Source organism: Melanerpes formicivorus, unplaced genomic scaffold (assembly GCF_026170545.1).
Source record: "Melanerpes formicivorus ecotype bairdi unplaced genomic scaffold, bMelFor1.0.p_v2 SCAF_46, whole genome shotgun sequence".
NCBI classification, from domain to species: Eukaryota; Metazoa; Chordata; class Aves; order Piciformes; family Picidae; genus Melanerpes; species Melanerpes formicivorus.
The window spans coordinates 581,077-601,968 of NW_027142398.1; the positions used below are offsets into that span (position 1 = coordinate 581,077).

Sequence of the window (20,892 nt, forward strand, 5' to 3'; positions counted from 1 at the left end):
TATGAGGACAGACTGAAGGAGTTGGGGCTGTTCAGTCTGCAGAAGAGAAGGCTCCGAGGTGACCTAATTGTGGCCTTCCAGTATCTGAAGGGGGCCTACAGGAAGGCTGGGGAAGGACTTCTCAGGATCTCAGGCAGTGATAGGACTAGGGGGAATGGAATGAAGCTGGAGGTGGGGAGATTCAGACTAGCTGTGAGGAGGAGGTTCTTCACCATGAGAGTGGTGAGACCCTGGAATGGGTTGTCCAGGGAGGTGGTTGGGGCCCCGTCCCTGGGGGTGTTTAAGAGCAGGCTGGATGAGGCTCTGGCCAGGCTGATCTAGTGTGGGGTGTCCCTGCCCATGGCAGGGGGGTTGGAACTAGATGATCCTTGTGGTCCCTTCCAACCCTGAATGATACTATGATACTATGATCTACTCCAAAAGCGACAAACAGTGTTTGGGTTACACTGGGAACACAATAAAAGAGGACCCAAGCCAGTGCTTTTTCTCAGCGATTGTTGCAGCTTCCTTGTTTGTATCAGCCTGCTGGTGTAAACTCAAGTGCAAGAATATGGTACAAGGAGAGAATTTATTCATGACAAAAGTGTGTCCTTGTGCTATAGATTTACAAACACAGCATATTATTGACTATTGTGTCCAGGTGAGCATTTGTGACCACAGTTTTGGGGTAAAACCAAGCAGCTCTTGCCAATAAGTCAAATTTAAAGATGACAAACACAAGTGTGCAATAACTTTTAAATAAAGAAACAAACCCACACTTTTTCTATCTGTTTTGAAGCTGTTTGCTACAGTCACAATGGGCTAGAATGCTCCTTCAAGTTTTCCAGCTCAAAGTCCTAATCTGAGGATATTCTAATGAAGCCAGACAGCTCGCCAGAAGAATAGCTTCACATTTCTGCAATGAAATACGAAGCAAAGGCTAAATCCTGAGGTCAAGTTCTACAGGCAAAACCTTCAGAAACTCTGATAGCTGGCTGTGTGACATCATACTTTGGCATGTGACCACTATCATGTGTGGAAAGCACATTTCTTTCAGAAAAACAAAGCAATCTGCACAATCCTGGCAAATTGGGAAGGTAAGTTTAGCTCTTGCACCAATCTTTTTGCACTGCAGTTTTCTTAAGGATGCTTCAGGCAATTTTAAATGCACACCACCTTCAAGAAAGAGGTCAGCACTGAAGCTGCTTTGATGATGGACACTGTGGGAAAGCATTTGAAGGGTTGACTAGGAGTTTTAATAAAAGATGCAGATGCTCTTGCTTCAGGTTCGGCAAGCAGCATAAAGTGGCCATCAAGAAACATTCTGATCTCAAAGCTACTTTGCCTTCTTGCTCTACAAGTTTACATAGCACCTTCCACACATCTTCCCTTTTGCCTATAGGATTTTAAGGACGAGGCTTTCCAGCTGGCTGCCCTCTTCTGGATGGAATCACAAAGTGTTCGGTTAGTGCCACGGACATAAAACGCGGTGGTCTGCTTTGCAGCGTAGGACAATTTCAATGTTTTCCCTGTGTCTGTGTGATCACAAAGGTTACACTGTGCCAGAATGAGAAGTGGAAAACTCTAAGGAGCTGCTTCATAATTCCCTAGACTGTCAGCCAAGTCTTTTTTCAGAGTAGTTAGCCAACTCTTCATTTTTTTTTGTTCTTTCTTTTGGTATCTTATGAAATTTTTCTCTGCTGTATTTCTTTCCTATATTTATCAGTGCTTAAAACGCACTATTGTAAAGTGCTTAATCCTCCTCCACAAACATAATGGAAAACATTTCCATATCTCTTTGTTGCTCAAGGCAAGCACGTTAAACAGAGTATTACGGCTGGAAGGGCTCTTATATAATCCTTTCCTCTGCTCCAAGTCAGGGTCAAATATTTCTTTGCTACTCTAGATCAGTGTTTGGCTGACCCCTGTGTTAAAGGGAGCTGATAATGGGGACTGCACGATTTTTACAGGGAACCCAGTCCACCACTTCTACTAGTTAACTATTAGTGTTCCTCTAGGTTTGTTTACAGACCCATGACATGAGTAAAAAGGGTCTAGAAATGATTTTCAAAAAGACCCATTCGTCACGTCCCTTGGATTTTCTTCCTCCGAGCTCTCATCTTTAAACTAAGTGCGAGGATTAAGATGCAAAGTAGCAGGCTGAAGACAAAACGTCCCTTAAAGAGGGTTTCAGCTCTTGACAGTGTAACCAGGAAGTTGGGAGGCTTTTCTCGGTGTTATGTATGCACAGTCATACAACCAGTGCACGCTTTGAAACTTTCACTGCACATCTGTGCATCACTGCATGGACTAGGCACCAAGCCAGAGGCTGAATTCCTACGAGTCCGTGCAGCTCCCACACGTTTACAGCACTAGGACCCAGAGGGAGCTTAATTTCTGTGAGTCAGTGCAGCTAGCTGAGCCCTGAGAGCAGTGAATGAGGCTGGAAAGGCAGAGGGAATGTGAATGGCTCTTCTGGCTTGGGAAAGTGTCGACGGTCTGGGGTGCTACAGACTACAAAACAGCTTGGACAACCCTCCGGATTCCCTGTACCCCCCGCATCCAGTGATACTGCTTTGAGGTGAGTGACCCTGCAACAGCCAGTTTTCACAAAGCAAGCAATGCGGCTCTTGTACCAGTTGTGGAAGTTTACTACCCTTGAAATTATTGCTGTAGAATGATTTTCACCCTCTTGAGAGGAACAGAGCAGATGTCTTTGAAATACAGAGTGCTCGTTGCTTAAAAATAGCCTTTGCAAGAAAAGCCTGGTCTAGTGCAACTGAAAATCTCATCTACTAACACAGGTTAAACCGCACGCACATCTGGAAGGTGTTCACAAACCATTTGTGCTTAAGCTTAAAGCCTGAAAAACCATCTTTAGCAAAGAACAGCTTAATCTTAGAGAAACGTGAGTATTCTTCTTTCTTCTTTTTTATCCAGGTATATGACAACTCACTTTTATTTGCATCCTACAGTAGTTCCACCTATATGAAAATTCTTTACTGTCTTTGTCCTGCGTATTAAGGCTTCCTTAGCACCTTTTTATTATTATTATTATTATTATTATTATTATTATTATTATTATTATTATTATTATTATTATTATTATTATTATATTTTGTTTTATTTTTTCTGTGATAGTTCTGCTCCAAATAAGAGTTCTTTTCTTTATTAATGCAACTAAATAGGGATTCTGCTCAATCAAAGCCTGTCTGGCCCAAGGCAGGAACGTTTAGCTATAGGCAGAGCAGTAGCTCTCTAGAAACTCTCTATCCTCTAGGATGTCCACTTGGAAAAGCTTACAGACTCCCTGCTGCCCGCCTGTAGTGACAGGATGACTCTGACCACACTTATTGATTTCTATCTGGTGCTAAGGCTGTTTGATCTGATAGCACTAGTCAGAGACAGAAACGTGGAGCCCAGTCAGGGAGACAGAAGGAATTTGTGTGCCGAGAACAAAAGTGTTTGTGCTGCAGTTGCTTTCTTCACTTTAAAAAATTCTCCTTATATGCTCAAGAAGTTTGAGAAAAACAGCAAAAGTGAGCGTGCTTGTCAGGCTGGTTTTTCCAAGTTGTCACAACTTTTGAGGCTGCACTGTAACTGTTAGGCAGATAATTTATGGGTGCTTTCCTGCCTTCCAGTATCACAGCAAAGTCTTTTGGACATCTTTTTACGTTTTTTTTCTGCTAAGCCAAAACAAAATGTGACTGTTGTCTTAAAAAAGAATAAAACAACACAAAAAGACAAGAGAGGAAGCTGACCTGCCTGGACATTCACAGCCTTTGCATTTTGGAGCTGTTTGGATTATTATGGGGAATAGGATTTATTTCTTTTTTTTTAACATAACCTGACAAGGACTATTTCAGACATCCGTCTGAAGCTCAGAAGGTTGCAATAGTTTCTGCACTTTGTCATAAGGAGGTCCTAGTGATGGACAACAAACCAAATGAACTGGAGTGTTCAGATGAGTATGGTAAGAAAAAAAAAAAAGCCTTTAAATATATTAATCATGATGCATTAATAACTTGTTAAAAACAATCTCATCAAGGTCTGAAGAGGAAGCCCTCTGACCGAGCTGTACACTAGAGCAATAACGATTTCACATCTTAATCAATCCCAGCCACTCACCCCAAAGGGATATGTCAGTCTCACAATAAGGTAGCAAAGACAGTAACTGGCTTCCTTTTCCTCATCCTCTTAGCTAAGCAATGTGCATTTTCTTATCCAAACCCTCAAACCCATGGTCTAGTCATGGGGTCTGTGTTGATAGGTTGGACTAGATGATCCTCGAGGTCCTTTCCAACCTAAGTGATACTGTGAGACTGTGAATTCTTTTTTTCAGATAATCTTCCTTTAAACTCAGTAAGGAATTACAATGAGTACAAAGGATTATTCAAACCCATGTGCTAAGTAGATGATTGCTACACAGAGTAACTAAACAGTCTCTGTAATCACCCTAGGATGGGCAACCTGACCTAGTGGAAGGTGTTCCTGCCAAAGGCAGGGTGGGGTGGATCGTTGGGGTCGCTTCCAATCTTGACAATTCCGTGATTCATTTTAAGAATCAGGTTAGAAAAATAGCTAAACTCTCTATTCAGATTAGCATTTTCAAGTGCAAGCTGCCTCTCTTTGATAGGACACCTCGAACAAGGGGCACACAGAAGACATTTGAAAACTAGAGTGTTTCGATCAATAGAGTAAGTGCCACAAACTCCTCTACTGCTCCATGGCTTTGAGCATATAAAATCTTCCTTAAAGCACAAATTCTACCAATTGGTTTTCCACTTCTTTGCAGAATGCTTTTAGGGCTAACAAAATATCTAATACATAATGGTTAGCATTAATTGAATTAAATTAAAGGCAGGTGGGGGAGACAAAAGTAATTTTAAGAAGTTAAAATGGTTCTGTCATTTTTTTAAGGCTCTATTTTAAGAACAAACTGCTGATAAAAAAACAACAACCACCAAAAGGGTTAATAAAATTAATGTTTTCATTCCAAAAGATTCCATATTTAACACCAAACGTTAATGCTGGATTGGTAGGTTTAGAAATATTTGTCTGTCCTTCAAATCTCAGTCCAATAGAAGCTGGTGAGGCTCAACTCCTTTCAAACCGGCTGCAGAAATGGTGACCTCTGCTGGCTACCACCCTCTCAGGAAACGAACTTTTAAAGAGCCTTCAGAAAGTGACCATGAACTAAAACATTTATTCGATCCACTGATGCACTTAGACATGTGAGATAAACACCTCTCAACTTGCCTCAGGGTAAAGGAAATGAAAGGCACGTGTAACCATGCCTCTACAACTGCATTTCTTTCACAGTGAGAAGAAAATTCTCCCTGTGCTGAATTTGACTTGAGCCCAGTCACAGAGGCCAATGGCTCCAAGAGCATTTCTGCAAGAGAAGTGCCTCCCACTCTGGGATAGACAGCCTGTGGGATGCATGTGGCTTGTTCTGACACAATGGCCTTTGTGCAGCTCTGCTGAATTCATTAAATATTGGCACATGTGTGCATTTCTACCAAAAATGATGTGGCCAAGCCACGCAGGATCATTTTGGCTGGTGCCAAGAGATCGTAGTATCTGTTAATTTATGTGTGCTCTTATCTGCTCAGTTCCACTAATAAGAAAGCTATGTAACTTGGTGGGGAAAAAAGAAATCTCAGACCTTTGATATAAACTTTTACTGTCCTCACATCCTGCTTGTAGTTCAGGTCATCATTCACATCTCAGAAGAAGAATAAAGCAGAACAATAAAAGGTGCAGGAGGATGAAAGGCCTGGAACATTTTCCATATTTAGAGAAACTACACAGGGCTACAATTTCTAAGTCTGGAAAAGAGATGGCTGAGGAGGGGTGTCAGGAAGATATCTACAGCCGTAATTGCCCTTAAGATGCTTCAAAGGGAATGACTGTTGTCTTGTCTCCAAGTTAAATATCAAGGAGTAGGAACTGGAACTAGCAGGTGACAAGTTCAAGGCAAACAGAAGAAGGTGGCTCCTCTCTCCATGCACAATTGAACTATGGAGCTCCTTTCCACAGGATATTATAGTTTGAAGAGTTTCAGAAAGTAATCATATTAAAAGCAAAGACACTACCTGTGGGTCAGGAAATCCATGAGTCAAAAATGACTGCTGAGTGGAGGAGTACACCAAGGAGATGATCTTGCTTGTTAGCAACTGAACATTATTAGCAACTGCAGGAGACAGAATATTGACCTGGGTGAACATCCCAACCTTCTCCTCAGTGTTTTAACTTGTCAAATACTTGACCTATCCTGGCAAGAAAAAGGTGACTCTACTGTTTGCTGTGCGGTGTTAGCTCACTGCTGAGAGAATGGTGACTCTAGGAAAACAGGGACAGGTGGCATTCTTTAGGTTTACTTTTGTCCAAGAGTTTGCTGTAGGCATGTGTTCATGTAAGTTTCCATAGCTGAGATTTACAACTCCTCATGCTAAGCAGCTATGACTGAAATACTGGAGGAAGGCCTAGGAAAGTACCTAACTGGTCAGTACACTGCAAATGGGAAAACACAACTTGATCTCAACCTGATCTACCTCTGATGCTTGATCATTTGTGGGGCTGGCACCTTACGTAAAACACTGGCAATAAACCTTTCACTTTGAGAGCTGCATCACCCTGCAAAACTCAGGGTCAGGAGGATGGTAATGCAGACTCTGAAACCCGAATGCCAAGCACATTCCAAGGCTGAAAGGTGGAGATGCACAATGTCAGCCCAACTTTGCCAACCCGTTCCCAAGTGCAGCTACCTGTGTTTATCAGTCCCTAGCATGCATACAGAAACACCACAATTCTACAGAGCATCCTGTGTGTGGAAGTGGGGATTTGGGGCCTCACATTTTGTTTCTTTGAGACTATTAAGTACTTCAAAATGAGTTACAGTGTACTGAAACATTAACACCTGGCACTTGTAAACACAGAGGGGATGAAATCCAATTTAATGGATACACAAATGAAGACATAAGATGCTGACTGCAGTGGCAGAGAGTTGGGAAATCACTAAGCATAGAGAGACTTGGTTACAGCAATTCACTAGTCAGCACATCTCTGAATGCATTAGCTCCAAGTGAAGCACACTCAAGCACACCACACTGCACAGTTGCTTTCATGTGTTTAGAGGAATGAGAAAGATATACTACTTGCCTAGCTTCAGGCATAGTGTCTGGGTGACTATATTCATGTGAAAGACATTTAGATTACATCATTACTGCACAGCAGGAGAAAATATATAAAGCACTGCTCAATATTTGGAGCCTATATGCAGCTAGTAAGAAGAAACCAGGCCCTATATACAAATGTTATCTAAATCCAGAATTAAAAGGATTGTATGAGATAGTATGAAATGTCATGCTTTTGATATTTCAGAAGCCAGGCTTCTGAAGCATCACTTTGAATTTCCTGTGCCATTGTTCAATGAATGAAACACCTTCAACTTTTCCATATCTTGAAGGCAAAGTTTATTTCCCAGTACAGGGCCTTTCTTTCCCCCCCCACTTAGCTCTTTCATTATGGCATAATAGTTGGCACTACCAGATGACTCAAATCAGAATCTATCAAACTCACACTCTCTGTCGCTAGGATCAATTTTATCACATGAATGTGGCTTCCACACTTCACAGTGGCATTGCCTGGAAGGAAATGTGAGGTGATGACAACGCACAGCAAAAAATCCAGAGGAATTGCCTAGGCTGGACTTTACAACTCAAAACCCTAAGACAGACTGCCCTCAGTTTTGATAGTCCCTATAAATCTTCCCTGAACACAGCTCTGATCACTGTCAGAAATCCTACCTGCAGCAACCAGAACACCTGATGTAGTTCAAGACCATTTTTTTTTTGCACAGGGATTTGAACATCAAACACAGACTGTTAAACTGATCTTATAAAAAAAAACAAAAACTAAAATAATCTTTGCCTAATTTAAGTTCCTGGCTCCAAAATTTAATTTCCTGTTCCTGTAGAGTCCATAATAATGCGCTAATAAAACATCAGGTTCTGCTCCCATTGGCGTGTTACATATCAAACTCCCGGTGAGTTGAGTGGAAAGAAGATTCAAGTACAAATACAGGGAAAAAAATTAAAATCAGACAGAGGGTAAGACAGACAGAGGGTAAGACAATTTATTTTCTCCTTCCAGGAATAAAATGAATGAATAATTGAGGCTGAGGGAGCTGGGATTGTTTAGCCCGGAGAAGAGGAGGCTCAGGGGTGACCTCATTGCCCTCTACAACTATCTTCTCTTCAACATATTCATCGATGATCTGGATGAAGGGGTAGAGTCAGTCATCAGCAAGTTTGCAGATGACACAAAGTTGGGGGCAGATGTTAGTCAGTTAGAGGGTAGAAAGGCTCTGCAGAGGGACCTCGACCGACTGGACAGATGGGCAGAGTCCAGTGGGATGGCATTCAACAAGTCCAAGTGCCGAGTGCTGCACTTTGGCTATGGCAATCCCATGCAGAGCTACAGGCTGGGGTCGGAGTGGCTGGAGAGCTCCCAAACAGAGAGGGACCTGGGGGTGCTGATCGACAGCCACCTGAATATGAGCCAGCAGTGTGCCCAGGTGGCCAGGAGGGCCAATAGCATCCTGGCCTGCATTAGGAATAGTGTGGCCAGCAGGAGCAGGGAGGTCATAGTGCCCCTGTACTCTGCTTTGGTTAGGCCACACCTTGAGTACTGTGTCCAGTTCTGGGCCCCTCAGTTTAAGAAGGACATCGAAACACTTGAGCGTGTCCAGAGAAGGGCAACAAGGCTGGTGAGAGGCCTTGAACACAAGCCCTATGAGGAGAGGCTGAGGGAGCTGGGATTGTTTAGCCTAGAGAAGAGGAGGCTCAGGGGTGACCTGATTGCCCTCTACAACTACCTGAAAGGTGGTTGTAGCCAGGAAGGGGTTGGTCTCTTCTCCCAGGCAACCAGCACCAGAACAAGGGGACATAGCCTCAAGCTGTGCCAGGGGAGGTTTAGACTTGAGGTGAGGAGGAAGTTCTTCACCGAGCGAGTCATTCGTCATTGGGATGTGCTGCCCACAGAGGCGGTGGAGTCACCATCCCTGGAGGTGTTCAGGAGGAGATTGGATGTGGCACTTGGTGCCATGGTCTAGTCATGAGGTCTGTGGTGATAGGTTGGACTCAATTATCCTCGAGGTCTCTTCCAACCTTAGTGATGCTGTGATATTGTGATAAAATGAATCTGCTTCTTACACTCAAGCTTGGTTAATTGTTTTGAACTGCCACTATTTGCAGGAAATGCTGCTGTGTTAAAGACTATGGGACAACAACAACAACAAATCCTTTAGCCCAGTTTGTTGTCAGCTGCTCAGAAAAAGAATAAAAGATTATATTTCCTGACAGCTCTGACTTATAATGAGTAAATTGTTCCAATATAAATACTGCTGGGAAGCAGATTGTTTTCTAAGTATGGCTTTGCAAGTCTAAAAACTCCTATGTTGATTTTTTTTCCCTATTCCAAACTGGTTCATCATTTCCCTTTGCATTGTATGGATGTAAAGGTGACATAGATTGTTTTCATTTGTTATTTTTTGTGGTCTGGTTCACTGATTTACTTTGGTTTAATTTTGTTCTTCACACCATCATCTGCCCCATTGATGAAGGATGGTTTCCATGTGGTAACAGCCTCTATTTGTTACTGTTTTCGACACCTACAAAGTTTTCCATATGAGAAGCCACCCATCCTTCCTCTCAGCACTCAGTTTGGAGGTTTTAATTTTAGGGGGTTCTTTTTTCTTGCTTTTCCTTTCCAGCTGGCTGCAGTTCATTGTCACCAGCTTTGGTAGTTTCTTTTTTATCATATACTGCCTTTGACCAAGAGTTTGGGTTCAATGCTTCCATCACTTATTAAAAAATGACATCCTTTCACAGGCTAAATTCTTTCCTCACTGTTTGGCTGGGGACTAGGCCCAACTCCTCAGCTCTCCCCACTACCATTGTTTTAGACTTGAGCAAAACAGTAAAAGTCCAAAAGGCTTAAAATCATTGGCATACTCAGAAGGCTCAGGTGCTTGGTGTCTCTTTCACTACAAAAGCCAAGTGCATCAAAAGGAACCATCTGGTGACACCATCAATAAACAACAAAAAGCAGCTGTTCACATCCCATGTAGTTAGGCTGCAAAACTCTTAGCACAAGGTATTTTGCTGCTAAAATGGCAAATAGATTCAAGGAATAACTGGACAGGTACATGGAAGGGAAATACACTGAACATTTCATACACCCCTCTGGCTCATCTGGCCACTGCAGAAGGATAGGGGAGTGGTTGGAAAAGTACCACTGTATGCTTATCTTGTCCTTAGGCACTTGCCTAAGGATCTTCTGTTTGCCTCTGTCAGAGAGAGTAACAACAAGATGAAGCTTTTAATCTGATCCAGTACAGTCATTCTTACATATTTATAGGATGTTAAAAGGTTGGAGAACAAGCTGATTATTCTTTCTTCTCATTATGGTGTTAGCAATTTTATTCATTGCCCTCAGCAAAACTGATCACACTAACTGCACCTCCTAAGTGGAAGGAAAAAGCACACCAACTGTGCCAAGAGAAATAGGTACCAAGAAAAAAGCCTACCTTTTTATCCTGTTCTAACTCTTTTTACAGTGGGTACAGCATGAAGCTAGTTATTTTCAATCAATTATCTAACATTCATTCAAGGTTGTTTTACACTCACTTCTTCCCATAATAAACATGCCAGTCCTGTATATAAGGCTAGTAGTATTCTTTGCTCATCTGTGGATGACATTCCTCTATTTTCCTACCAACTACTGGCTGTTTCATAACCTGTTGTTTGCCAAGCAATCCATAATGCTTTATGAAAAGAACTGTAGTCAGTTGGGCACTGCAGGTGTGTGGCTCATGTTTCACTTCCAGAAATGTCAAGCCACAGAAACTACTGCTTTTCCATTCAAACCCCCTTCCCACTGCTCTCCTGGTTATTGGTGTTTCTTATCAACGTTATAAACATTAAACATCTATGGTTTTGTTCCAAATCCTCCCTGCCTCAGTCATTCTTGCCAAACCTTCCTCCCAACATTTTCTAAGGCACACGCTGTAAACAGAAAGAGTGCAAAGGTTCACTGCTCAGCTTCACATTCCAGGACATTTGATATATGCCAAAAGTGTGAGTTTCTGGCTTTGCCAAAGCATGCACAATCACATGCATTAGATCTAGCGACTTCTGATCCATGAGCTCTGCCTAGATGTGCTTTCTTGTACTGTAAACTGCCTTTGGGAAACAGGTTAATATTGTGAAGGGCTGCACTAAAGACCATTTTTTCCTTCTGTGTGTTTGCAGAGGGAGAAGCATGTGGCCCTTTCACTTCTCCCACTCCTCCTTTTCTAGTTGAAAGCAAGGAAATTAGAAAGCTATTTAATGAAGTGCAGGATTTCTTGCCTTTATTCAATATTTCAACTTTTTAAAAAGAATTCAAGTAATGTCACTTCATCCTTCAGCACTTGGCCCACGATCCTGCCATCCCTTCAAAGTGAAAGCAAATACTTTCTCAGGAGATAACACATTTTCCATTTCAGTTTAAGAAGGACATCGAAACACTTGAGCGTGTCCAGAGAAGGGCAACAAGGCTGGTGAGAGGCCTTGAACACAAGCCCTATGAGGAGAGGCTGAGGGAGCTGGGATTGTTTAGCCTGGAGAAGAGGAGGCTCAGGGGTGACTTCATTGCCCTCTACAACTACCTGAAGGGTGGTTATAGCCAGGAAGGGGTTGCCCTCTTCTCCCAGGCAACCAGCACCAGAACAAGGGGACACGGTCTCAAGCTGCGCCAGGGGAGGTTTAGACTCGAGGTGAGGAGGAAGTTCTTCACCGAGCGAGTCATTCGGCATTGGGATGTGCTGCCCAGGGAGGTGGTTGAGTCATCGACCCTGGGGGTGTTCAAGGGGAGACTGGACATGGCACTTGGTGCCATGGTCTAGTCATGGGGTCTGTGTTGATAGGTTGGACTTGATGATCCTCGAGGTCCTTTCCAACCTAAGTGATACTGTGATACTGTGAATTCATCTTTCTAAAAGCTACTAACAACTTGTTCTAATTCCTAGAGGCTATGTTACACTATCTGTCTCAGGAACAAGGCAGCACTGCAGCATCATTCAGAAATTAGCCTGTGAGAGAGGGCAAGTGCCACGCTCCATTCTACTAATCTGTACCTCCCAGTGTAGCCTCATGCAAATCTATCCAATGGAAACAAAGTTCTTCTGCATGGAGGGAACCCTAGTGAAAAATCTTCAAATCATTGCAAAGAAGATTGTCAGTTTTTAGTAAGCAGCTGCTTGACTGGGACTATCCCTGCTTTTTATTTGATCTAAAACTTGTGGGTAATATTTTGAAACCTTGTCTGAACTCAGTCAGTCATGATTCTGGTTTGGCATTTCCCTGTGTAGGCTGATCCATAGGGAATGCCTTTCATACCAACAGTGAAGTAAGCAGGATGACTCAGCTAATTAATCAGATTTCTTTTTTCTTACTAAGAAGAAAGCAATTGGCTTCCCCAACTGCTGAAGTGATCATTGTCAAGCTCATGTTATAACTCACAGTTTTGGTCACCGCTGACTCACATTCTAAGAGAAGGAAAGCAGCTTGCAACCTGCCATCTGTTACACAGCTACATGACTGATGAACTCAAAGAGCAACCCTGCACCCAGTCACTTCTGTTCATCTAGGGGGAGAAATGTTTCCAATCCTGTTGCTTTCTGATCAAGATTTGTCCCTAGCTTGGAATCAACCATAAGCCCAGGGTTTATAGATTCTGACAGTGGCATCTGGAGAAACAGCCACTGAAACCACAGTGCTTGTGTTTAGCTAAATAAACCTCCTTAGCCAGAGCACAGCAGAGGATCTGCAGATGAGCCATGTCTTTAATTTCCAATAAAAATCTGCTGAATTTATTAACTTAGTTAATGGAAGGGGATAAAAAGGCTATTTGTAAAAATCTTAAGTAAATATGGAGCTTTATTTTTTTCCCCCCTTCCATTAAGAGGTAAATCTGAAGAGAAACTCAGCCAGTGTGTGAGTGAAGTATATGATCACTGTCATGAAATGCCTACAATGTAAATGGACCTAATGACAAAGTTAAACTTCGATTAAAGGCACAATGATTCTAGGCAGACAAAAAAGGCTTTCCCAGCTTCCCACTAAGTAGGTCTCCAAGTATAGAAAGGTTGACAGCTATGGGGAACAGTTTAGAAAGTTAATGACAGTAAAAATGGGATTCACTAGAGACTGTAATTCAAATTCCAGTAAGCACTGCCAGAGGCCTGACATGAAGAAAGAAGTACTATTTCAAGCAGACTGCAAAGCCAACAGAAAGATAAGTATCTGTCAGAATCAGCTACAGATGAAATTATTATTGATCCCCGAGTGGCACAAGAAATTGGGAGGGCTAAAGGGAAATGAAAACAAACAAACAAAGAAAAAAAAACCCAACTGTGGATTTGTACATTTGGAATACATTTCCCTACACTTCAGCTATACATTTTCCAATGGCTGTGTGTGATGTAGCTCGATGTTACAGGACAGAAGAGGTGTTTATTTCAGGTTAATCTCTGTCAAGCTTAGTCTTGCATGAAAACCAGGGGCAAGGAAGCAGTTTTGTTGCCCTAGCTAGCACTGCTGTTACTAGTCTCTGAGCCATTGATTTTCATGTTTAGATTGTGTTGCTGTGGATTTTGTTTCTGCCTTATCCATGTCTAAGCCTATTAACAAGATTAAGACTTTGCTCACAGTCTTCTAATTAAAAAGCTGTAATTCTGGGAAGAGATTCAAAGTCTTCTTTTAGCAGGGTAATCAGTGTGTCTGTGAGTTCAAGTTATCATTCACATCAGTTTGCACAAAGATAGCATTCTTCCATGCAGGCTGTAACTCTTTATCTGCTTTGGTTTGAGTAACACATTTCATTCTGTGGTACTGGTATCAACAGCATCTGCATACCATAGCTGCAGTGCGGCCTCAAGCTGATGAGTTTACAGGTTTTGGAATTGTCATCCTTCTCAGCAGTTTAAGCAACTGAAAGCTCCTCACACCTTGGCATGCTAGCAACATATATGCACTTGTCTGCAACATTTTCCCCTTATTAAACCAGAAGCAGCATGATCTGAATTTCAAGTTGTATTGCATTTAGCAGCTGTAGACTTCAAATATTATTCACAAGTTATTATTTCTATAGCTTCTCATTCCTACACCCAGTTTCCAACCCACAACTTTCAGAAGCACCTCCTCCCACTCGGGCTCCTTCCCCCTCGTATCTTCTATAAGCTGTATGAGACTACAAGAAGTTTTTGTCTAATCAGTCTCTGCAAGATTGTTTAATGAATGTAGAGAAAACTTGCTAGAGTAGTTTAGTCATCCCAGTTCCAAGAGTCTACACATTCAATCTACCAATTGTTCTCACCATGAAAATGGAAAAGGCTCATACTTAATCGAATAAAAGATGGCAAGGAAAATAATACTCTGGTAAACACAGTAACAGAAGTGTTCTAAGCCTGGCTTACCTCTATTAGAATTCCCACATGTCAAACTCTGCATGCCGGGGAAGTCAGCAAACCCACAGAAAGTTGAAGCATGAACAGCGTAAAGACACGCAACGACATCACTGATTGGCATAGCTCTGCAATTTAGGCCTTCCCATTTATTCACTTAGAACATGGCCAAAGAGAGTCCTCAAATAAGTGGTAGAAACATGCAAATGAACAATTAAAAGGGAAGAGATGCATTCTGCCCATTATCATAGTATCATAGTATCATTCAGGGTTGGAAGGGACCACAAGGATCATCTAGTTCCAACCCCCCTGCCATGGGCAGGGACACCCCACACTAGATCAGCCTGGCCAGAGCCTCATCCAGCCTGGGCTTAAACACCTCCAGGGACGGGACCTCAACCACCTCCCTGGACAACCCATTCCAGGGCTTCACCACTCTCATGGTGAAGAACCTCCTTCTCACATCTAGCCTGAATCTCCCCACCTCCAGATTCACTCCATTCCCCCTAGTCCTATCACTACCTGAGATCCTGAGAAGTCCTTCCCCAGCCTTCCTGTAGCCCCCTTCAGATACTGGAAGGCCACAATTAGGTCACCTGGGAGTCTTCTCTTCTGCAGACTGAACAGCCCCAACTCCCTCAGTCTGTCCTCATAGGAGATTATAATTTTCATTGGAGCAAAAAATGCATTCAGCCATCAGATGACACCACGAAACTGAAAATGAACATGGGAAGAGCCCTGCAGCTGTTCCTAACACACGTATTGCCCAATGCAGATTTATGGACCTGTTGAGGCTGACAGGTTAGACCATCTCTCTGTTTCCTGTTAAGCAGAGATTGCTGAGGCCTGAACTTCAATTAAACTTCTTTCTTTTTAAACTTTGTTGTTTGCTTGCAGGACTCCTGTGTATAAGGGAGTGAAAAGTACAAGGCTCAGATCTTTGCTTTACAAACACTTCTCTGTTTAATTGCCCTTTACATAGAATAACTGTGTGACCAGGAGAAGTGTTCAGAGACATTTATTTCAGAGACATTTAGAGACCCCCAGCAAAGAAGATCTTGCACTCTGTATCATCATTCACTTCTCTGCATATTACACTGATCATTACTCAAGCTTTATGTGAGGTCAGGATTTTGCAGAGAGGTCTGCCTCCAGATACAGACAAATCCCTTCCTACCTTTAAATTTCTCCTAATACTCCATTTCACCTTAAATATCTGTGTGGGTAAAGAAAACCCCAAACCCTCCTATCTTAAAACATTCCCAGCAGCTGCCTCCCATCAAGCTCCGACATAACACAAAGACAACAGAAAACTCCTACTCACCCACTGCTCACTGGGTCTGTGCCCAGAAGCCCACACCATACAGCTAAAACATGGATTCATTTCAAGCTATCTTTGCTCTCTGGGAGCATCAGTCAGATCTTTTGTGCAGCAGCTGCCTGTCAGGGTCTCAACTAAAGCAGAGGATTCTCAGAACATAGGAATGAAGCAACCTTCTAAATCAAGTCAGTGTGCTCACTTACTCAGCACAAGGAAATGCAGTTTGAATTAGCTTTTCTGAATATATTTTTGTTGCTAACGTATGGAATCCACTATACTTTGTTGCTACCTTTCTTCATGGTTGCCAGCAGCTGTCTAGCATTGCAACAGTGTGAGTCACTGTGCAATGGGTTAATACAGTAATGAGTAAATATTTTCCACAGAAGATGAAACCCAACATGCTTAAGGCAAGAGGTCCAACGTGCACTGCAGCAAGGATTGGGTAGGGCAGTAACGCTGAGACAGCTGGTCTCAATGAAAGGAGAAGGCAGGGAGACTTGCAAATAAAGGAGAGGACACAGTCAGAGAGCATGTAGAGCAGACAGCACTTAGAGCTGGAAAGGGAGTTTAAAAAAGGAGTATGTCAAGACACAGGCATGACCAGGGGCTGGACTGAGTTCCAGACAATATGAGGTTTTCCCAGCAGGAATAGATTGCTTACTCCTTGAGTGTGCCGCCCAGTAAAACATTATTGTATCAGCACAACTGCTGCACAGAAAAGCTGCGCTGTTGAGACAGGGAATGGTCCTGATGGAATGATTTGGTGCAAGTGCATAAGGCATGTTTGCTGCTGTACCACTTAGTCACAGTGGCACAGTGTACCACTTAGTAGCAGTGACAGGATGGACCTGGTGATGGAAATCCCATTTCCCTATTGCTTTTCAAGCCATTTGTTCCATAAAGAAAGGTGCAAAAAGGATTATGGTAAAGGGAGAATGAATTGATATTGATATGGATTACAAATATTGACAAAAACACACTTCTTTTTCGACTCCTTGAGGCACACATGCACACACACACACACAAGGAACAAATAAGGGCAATGCAAATAAAAGAGTGCCAAGAAATAGGATCTGTATGCCAATCATCCTGAACATAGATTGGTTTTGCAATGGTTACTCTGCTGCAAATTAACCAAAGCTAACTTCTAGGCTCAGATCAGAAAACGTAAAAGAAACAAAAATGTAGGTATGGAGTGGTTTGCATAATGGCAACACATTTACCATACTTTAACCCTAAGCATCAAGCACAAATATATGAAGTGTGAAAGCACACAGACGTGGAGTCCAGCAGCAGCAGCACAGGTCACAAAACCGCTGGCTCTTCATAGACAATTATTTAGCATCATTATCTCCTAGCACCTCAGAAGCCACTACAAAATCCTATCTGCTTGTCTCCTTTCTCTGATCACGTCTAGATAAGCCAAGGTATTAGAGAAAAATTGCTTAAATGTCTAAGCAAGACTTAGATCTTTGTGTTTTTCTTGGTAAACTACCCTAGATGCCAGGAGACTCTTTCTCCTGTAAGAACTACTTGTGCTTCCGCAGAACATGACGACAGTTACACAAATGATACTGAAATCGGAAAGCTCTGTCAGTGTCTCTTTGATTTACTTTGTTTTATTTGGCAGTGCTTCCAGATTGTTATTTTTTTTTTATGGTCAGCTCTACTATGGAACCTGTTCTTAGTGAGGAGATTTTACCCTCTCATTTCAAAGTGGCACCACATTTAAAAGGGTCTTGGTATGCATGAGAAAGAAAGTCCTTTTTTTCCAGCTCTGGAGTACAAAACTTTCAGTTTTTAAGCCATCAGAACACTAAACAGCCTTTACATTTGAAAGTTTTTCTTGCACCCAACTAAATTGTTTGCTTAGTTTAGATGGCAACCCCATTGTATTTCACATTGCTGTAGTGAAGTACTTAGGAACTACAGGATCACAGGATGTTAGGGGTTGGAAGGGACCTCCAGAGATCACCGAGTCCAACCTCCCTGCAAGAGCAGGAGCATAGAATCTAGCACAGGTTGCACAGGAATGTGTCAAGATGGGTCTTGAATGTCTCCAGAGAAGGAGACTAAGAAAATAGTTCTGAACACCAATTACCAGAACAAGGGGACACAGTCTCAAGCTGCGCCAGGGGAGGTTTAGACTCGAGGTGAGGAGGAAGTTCTTCACCGAGCGAGTCATTTGTCATTGGAATGGGTTGCCCAGGGAGGTGGTTGAGTCGTCGTCCCTGGAGGTGTTCCAGAGGAGATTGGACATGGCACTTGGTGCCGTGGTCTAGTCATGGGGTCTGTGTTGATAGGTTGGACTCAATGATCCTCGAGGTCCTTTCCAACCTAAGTTATACTGTGATACTGTGATACATGGGAAAGGAAGGCAGAATATGGCAATCTCTGAGCATCAGCACATCTTTACAACCTTCAGAACAAGCTCATGCTTTGCAATGAGAAGACATAGAAGTACCTACCCAAACCTTTGCATGCTGCCTCACGTACGGCAGGACACAGCTAACTGTTCTCCATTGTTTATGTCCAGTCATCATCTAGAAATTATACACCTCTCAAATTTTCTGCCTACATCAAAGAATAGAGAAGTTAAGCTGCTAATGAGCAACAGGCCCATTAATTAGGAGGTTTTTTTTATGCATTCCATTTAACTTGGGGCATGATGATTTAAAGAAAAGTATTAACATCTTAAGTTAATTAAATGTATTTATTCCTACTCCTTATGTGGACTGTTAGCAAAATGAGCTACATGCAGTTACAGTGAGGTAGGCACAGAATGAATGATCGAGACCCATTTTCAACTGCAATGAAACCAAGGAATTCAATTTTTAAAGCTCTCACTTGAGTCTTCTTGTCACAATTTCCATATTGTGATATTTACAATATGGAGAGGTAGGTGCTGGTCTCTTCTCACACGTATTTAGTGGTAGAACACGAGGGAACAGCCTCAAGCTGCACCAGGGGAGGTTTAGGCTAGACATTAGGAAAATATTTTCACTGAAAAAGTGGTCAGGGATTGGGACAGGCTGCCCAGGGAGGTGGTTGAGTCACCATCCCTGGAGGTGTTTAAAGGTCGTTTAGATGTGGCACTTAGCTGTATGGTTTAGCGGTAAACTTGGTGGAGTAAGTTTAATGGTTGGAGCCGATGATCAAAAGGGTCTTTTCCAACCTCAACGATTCTGTGGTTGTCATGTAAAGTAAATCCTTCACAATGAAGCCACAATGAAGCGACAATGAAGCTAATTGAATTCCATAGGTCTCATGAAAGTAAAATAGATTTAGAAACAGGAAAGAATATCCTAGAAATTAAGGGGTTGTTGTGTTTGCTTTAAAAGAAAAATAAAGGGGGGAAAAAAAGAGCAAGGGAGGAAAGAAACATAGCTACTGCTTGGCAAGAATCCTGTGTTATTCTTCAGGTTTTTCACTTGCTGCAGAACGAACTTCTACTGATAGACCACAAACTAGTGGCTAGGTCCATCTGATTCAAATGACTTGCTATTTTTGGATGGAAAAATCTTGCATATGCAAAGTAGAATTCTTGGTTCAGTTATGGACTCTTTTCTACTATTTCAGAAATCTCTGAATGATCACAGCAGCATCTCCCTTTTGTAAGGTGGTGGTTTTACTTTACAATCTTTTGTCTATGTTATTATGAGGGTTTTTTTTTTAATGGAGAAAATCAAAAGAATCACAGAATGTTAGGGGCTGGAAGGGACTTTGAAAGATCATCCAGTCCAACCCCCCCCTGCCAGAGCAGGATATATCTAACACATCATTTTGAACTGCTTCAGCTACAGAATATTTTTATCAAGTGCAGCCAGATCCTCAATTTCACCAGCACTCACACTTTCAATTTCTCTCAACTCAAGCCTTCTCTGCTGCATCCTTCCTGTGTTTTGTTTTGCCAAGTATAGACATGCTTCCACCTCCCTTTTGTATTTTCAGAATTACTGTCCCATTAAAATATCATTGAGGCTTTCAAAGCAGTTATAAACACCCTGGAAGATTTCTAGAAGATAAAGTTCCTTTTTTTTTTTGACATAAAGAATGAACAGAGCAGGAAAGCCTGAAACACAGAGACATCGAGTATTAGAAGTTATGTGAATCTTGGCCCTATTTTCTCTTTGTACTTGCATAATGTTCTTTTCCAAAGTCAAGATCTAGAGAAACATTACAGATGATGGAATCTATCTTTGGGAATTTGATTACAGCATACCAATTCATTTGGAGTTTCTAGCTCACTTTTGGAGTCGCTACACTGAATGCGTTACACTGAAATACAACACAAAACATACCCAGTTGCTAAAAAACTCATTGGTTTGAAATGCCTTTGTATAGTATAAAAGGTAAAAAGGATAATGAAATGAAAATGATGAGCTTGAATAAAAATTAAATGCTGGAATTGCTGTCAGGATTCAGATGGTTCTTATTAATCAAGTTTTGGACAAGAATCAAGACTTATATTCCCTTCTGAATAGCTGGAATAAGATCAGTAGTTGGATAAGTTTCCTGGCCCTTAAAGATAATCTATTTTTCTGCCTTAACTACTTTTGGCTGCAAGATGGGATACAAACATTGTAGTCTGATTGCCCTCATACTCTCTCCCCCTCCCTCCCCCTCCCCCCCAGATGAATTCCAGTTTGATTTTTGTAGTTTCAGAAAGTCTGAGATTTCAACGCGTACATTTCTGATAATTTTACATTCGAAACCTCAGGACCAAATATAGCAAACGAGACACTTGGCAGAACCAGTTCAAGATGCATTTAGGAGAGATGTGGATGAGAAGGACAGGCCATGCATCCACCTTCATGCAGCTTTTTTGGACTCCTCCTTTTAAGCAGTAACTAGGGAACAAGTCCTCCTCTTATGTTTGGACAGCAGCTGAAGGTAAGCAGCAATCTTCCATGCAGGCTGGTAGATGTGTAGGATGGAGGCATCTGTTTCCACAGACCTCAAAGGCATCCAACTTTATATGGGTGGGATGGATTTATCCCATTTATGCTCCAGTAGTTTTCCTGTCAGTTCCTGAGATCTTTAGTCACTCCTTTGTGCCAATGAATTAGGATTTATGGAA

General features: G+C 42.1%; 1 protein-coding gene across 3 annotated transcripts in view; it reads left to right on the top strand.

Annotated features, from left to right (window-relative positions):
* Positions 1–2,244: 2,244 nt before the first annotated feature.
* The window catches only part of NGF (nerve growth factor), a 29,403-nt gene continuing 10,755 nt past the window's right edge, over positions 2,245–20,892 (top strand). For 2 of the 3 annotated variants that reach the window (XM_068159500.1, XM_068159502.1), the window contains exon 1: positions 2,245–2,560. The gene's annotated coding sequence lies outside the window, so the exon portion shown is untranslated. Of the gene's footprint in view, positions 2,561–2,743; positions 2,888–20,892 lie in introns of those variants that run through there. The other variant, XM_068159501.1, reaches the window with a different exon arrangement.